The following is a 4,994-nucleotide window of genomic DNA, read 5'->3' on the forward strand; positions in this document are numbered from 1 at the left end:
TTGGCCATAGACACTTGGGTTTATACCTGGGCTCTCTAGTCTGTTCCATTGCTCTATAGGTCTGTTCTTGTGCCAGTACCAAATTGTCTTGATTACTGTGGCTTTGTAATTAATTGTTCTAATTTCTTTACTATGGTTTTATTTCTTCTGGTGATAGCTCTTTACCCTTAGGAGCACTGCCATCTAGAGAAGTGCCTCTAAAATACACTATAGAGATAATTTGTAGGAGGTAAATTCCTTCAGCTTTTATCTGGAAATTGTTTAATCCATCCTTCAAATTTAAATTATAATCTTGCCAGATAGAGTATTCTCGGTTCAAGGCCCTTCTGCTTCATTGTATTAAATATATCATGCCACTCCCTTCTTGCCTGTAGGTTTTCTGCTGAGAAGTCTGATGATAGCTTGATGGGTTTTCTTTGTAGGTGATGTTTTCTCTCTCTCTGGCTGCTTTTAATACTCTGTCCTTGTCTTTGATCTTTTCCATTTCAATTATTATATGTCTTGATGTTGTCCTCCTTGGGTCCCTTGTGTTGGGAGATCTGTGCACCTCCATGGCCTGAGAGTATTTTCTTCATCAGATTGGGGGAGTTTTCAGCAATTATCTCCTCAAAGACACTTTCTATCCCTTTTTCTCTCTCTTCTTCTGGTATCCCTATAATTCAAATATTGTTCCTTTTGTATAGGTCACACAGTTCTCTCAATATTCTTTCAGTCCTAGTTATCCTTTTTTCTCTCTGAACCTCAGCTTCTTTGTGTTTCTCTCCTGTAATTTCCATTCCATTTACCATCTGCTCTACCACACCTAATCTGCTTTTCAATCCCTCCATTGTATGTTTCATTTCAGATATTGTATTCCTTAATGATTGAATCTCAGTTCTGAATTCTACCCTGAGTTCTTGAATATTTTTCTGTACCTGCAGGTGCATCTTTACGATTTTTCTTTTGAAACCTCTTTCAGGAAGATTGATGAGGTTAATCTTATTTGACCCTTTTTCTGGTGTTTTTGCAATTTTGGTTTGAACCAGGTTCCTGTTATGTTTCATATTTGCATGTGGTGCTCTCTAGTGCCCAGAAGCTCTAGTCTCTGGAGCTGTTCAGCCCCTGGAGTGATGTTGGGGGTCACAGAGGAGCAGCACTTGTTCCTGGTGAGGAAAAATCTGTTTCCTGCTTCCCAGCTGCTGTGCCTATCTCCACTGCTAGAACCAGTGGGCTGAGCACACAGGTATAAGCCTCCATGCTTTTCATTTGCAGGTGCCATAGGCGGGACCTCCCTCTGGTTGGCCTGGCACCAGGACAGGGGCCTCTGGTTTGCAAGCTGGTGCCTGTGGGGAGGAAGGCACAGCAGGCTGCATATTACAGTGGGGTCCTCAGAGCTGCATAGCCATCCAGGGATATGGAGTGCCTGAAGCTCCTGAATGTTCCCAACCTGCTGGAAAGGGTTTGACTGGGAAATTTTATCCACTTGTTCTTTTTCCTGAGCAGTAAGCTCTGTGTAATACTTATCCCTTTAGCAGCCCTCTCACTGTTTGTAAGTCTCTTAAACTGTCTGCCTTTCTTTTTTTCCAGAGCAGTTAGATGTGGATCCTTGTTCTCCACAAGCAGTTGGAATCTCATTCTCTCCAAGTGTTTGGCCTGTCTTAGCTTTCCAACCCTATTAATCTCCAGAGCACCATGCAATATAGGTTCATGCTCCCAGAGCAGATCTCCACAGCTGGTTGTTCAGCAGTCCTAGGCTTGCACTCCCTCCTGGCTCTGTTTGCCTTCCTCCCACTGGTGAGATGGGGTAGGGGAAGGGCTTGAGTCCCACTGGATCAAGGCTTTTGTACATCACCCTGTTTCATGAGGTCTGCTCTGTTCTCCAGGTGTATGCAGTCTGGCACATCCTTATTTTCTGTTGCTCTTTTAGGATTAGTTGTATTAACTATATTTTCGTATTATATGTGGTTTTGGGAGGAGGCCTCTGTCTCATCTCTCATGCCACCATCTTTAATCTCCTCTCTCATCAAGAGTGTCTCTTTGATCAAACTTTAGTCAGGCTCCTCTGAATATTCTTACCAACTAGGCCTTGACTCTAGGGCTTCTATGTCCATCTTTGCATTGCTGAATTTGAGCAAGAATTCTGCTATGTTGGTTTCACCAGGATTACTTCACCCTCATCCTCCACCTTCCCCCAAGTGATATCTGGTCACCCTGACCTGGTTTAAGAAAAAAATCCTATTAGATATTAGATATGTTTAGTTTCCTTGTAGTACTTTTTCACCCACTGACCCCATCCTGTTCCACAGCTATAAATCCCTACTTTTCTTTGCTGTATTTGGAATTGGGCTCGGTTCTATATTAAAGTTCCCTTGCAATAGTTTTTCTGAGTAAAATATATTTTTATCACTTTTATTGTCCAGCTCTGGTTCTTCCTGATATTGGCCATAGGGAAACCATGAATTTTCTAAGCTTTCCAAGGAAGGTATCCTTGTATGTATTTGGCCATCATAGTTTTCAGTAAACATCCTAGAAAGATCAGTTCCTTTCTGAAGGTAGCCTATATTGCCTTACTAGGATATGTATACTGAAAATATGTCAAAGAAACACAGTCCATTGTAGTTAGGTCTGGTAAATAAGAGGGAAATCCAAACACAACAATTAATAGCAGTGTCACATCCTTAAGAGGAATTGTTAGGAGAGTTTGATTTCTTAGGAATAAGCATAGTCACATTCCTCAATTTGTAGCTTTCAGCAGGAATCATAAATTAGTAATCCAACCAGTCTTTGCCTCAAAAATATAGTGCCAATCAGAAGCTCAATTTTAGAATATCCCATCATAGAATATAACTTCCCATAGGCATCTGTATGTAACCCAGATGTTCCAGCCAGTATCCAGCATGTTTTCACAGTTTATGGGCCCCTTGCCAAAGCCCTAATTCTGTGTTCATTGAACAGAGTAAAGTCATTTTGTTCCAGTCAACACAGCTAGTGCTGAGGATGGACCAGTCCATTGCAGATAGTATAAGGTTTCACTTTAGAATTAGGATTTCAAAAAACCAGCAGTTTTCTTTGGTAGCAGTAAAACCGAGAACACTGAAGAACCAGAAAATATTCTGAGTCTAAGTTGTAAGCCAAGTATGCCTTTTCAGTCTTAGTGTAGAAACTGACCCAATCAGTAATATGTGCATCACATTAGAAAATTATGTTTCTAAGGGTCAGACATTTGATTTTAACAAGTTAATTCACTAACTATAAGCTGTATATGACAAAAGCTAACTTAATAACATTTTTGGTAGTTAAATGTCTTAGAAATTTTTGCAAGTTACAATAGAGATTTAGTATCTAAGTCATTTTATTTTATTTTGTCATAGAGAAATTAATGGGATTTAATATTCCATAGGAATAGTTTTAGGAAAAACTTTTATTGAAATATACCTGATATACAATATCATATTGGCTTCAGGCATACAACATAATGATTTGACAATTATATATATTTGTAAGTGCTCATCATGAAAAGTATTGTTGCCATCTGTCAATATACAAAGATACCAAATTATATTGATTATATTCCCTATGTTGTATTTTCATCCCCATAGTAATTTATATTAAAATTTTAAGTTTTTACTTCCTTATCCCTTCACCTGTTTCATCCATCACCACACCACTCTCCCTATGACAGCTATCTGTTGGCTGTGTTTGTGGGTCTATTTCTGTTTTGTTTGTCTGTTCATTATCTGTTTAGATTCCACACATAAGTGAAATCAAGCAGTATTTGTCTTCCTCGGACTTATTTTATTTAGCATTATACCCTATAGGTCTATCTATTCTTTAATGAACAGCAATATTTCATTCATTTTTATGGCTGAGTCATATTCCATTATATATATAACTTCTTTTTTATTAATTTATTTCTCAGTGGACATTTAGATTGCTTCCATTTCTTCGCTATGATAAATAATGCTGCAATGAACATAAGGATGCATATAACTTTCTGAATTAGTGATTGTGTTTTGGGGTAAATTCTTAGATGTAGGACTACTGGGTAGTATGGTATTTCTACTTTTTATTTTTGGAGAAATGTCCATATTGCCCTTCCACAGTGGCTGAGCCAATTTACATTCCCACCAATAGTGTATGAAAGGTTCTATTTTCTCCTCATTGTGGTTTTGATTTGAATTTCTCTGATGATTAATGATGCTGAGCATCTCTTCATGTGTCTGTTAATCATCTGTAAGTCTTCTTTGTAAAAATGTCTGTCCTGCCAGTTTTTAATTGGTTATTTATTTATATTTTTGGTGTTGAATTGAATGGGATTTTTTATATATTTGGATATTAACCCTTTGTCAGATATATAATTTGCCAATATAATCTACCCTTCAGGTTTCTTTTTCATTTTGTTGATGGTTTCCTTTGCTGTGCAGAAGCTTTTTAGCTTGATTTAACCTCCTTTATTTATTTTTGCTTTTTTCCCTTGCTTGGGAAGATATATCCAGAAAAAATGTCTAATACTGATGTTCAAATGTTTATTCCCTATGTTTTCTTCTCAGAGTATTGTGTTTTCAGGTCTTTAATCAATTTTGGTCTTTATTTAGGTCTTTAATCCATTTTCAGTTTATTTTTGTGGATGGTGTAAGATAGTGATCCAGTTTCATTCTTTTGCATTTGGCTGCATAGTTTTTCAAATACCGTTTTTTGGAGAGACTGTCATTTCCCCATTGTATATTCTTGCATCCTTTGTCATATTCTAATTGATTACGTATGTGTGGGTTTATTTCTGGGCTTTTATTCTGTCTTATTGATCTATGGGTCCGTTTTTGTGCCAGTACCATACTGTTTTGATTATTGTAGCTTTATAATATTGCATGAAGTCAGGGAGTGTAATACCTCCGGCTTTGCTCTTCTTCCTCAGGATCCTTTGACTATTCAGGGTCTTTTGTGGTTCCATGAAACTTTTAGGATTATTTGGTCTAGTTCAATGAAAAATGCCATTGATATTTTGATAGGGACTGCAC

This window comes from Manis javanica, chromosome X (genome assembly GCF_040802235.1).
Source record: "Manis javanica isolate MJ-LG chromosome X, MJ_LKY, whole genome shotgun sequence".
In the NCBI taxonomy this organism is placed as follows: domain Eukaryota; kingdom Metazoa; phylum Chordata; class Mammalia; order Pholidota; family Manidae; genus Manis; species Manis javanica.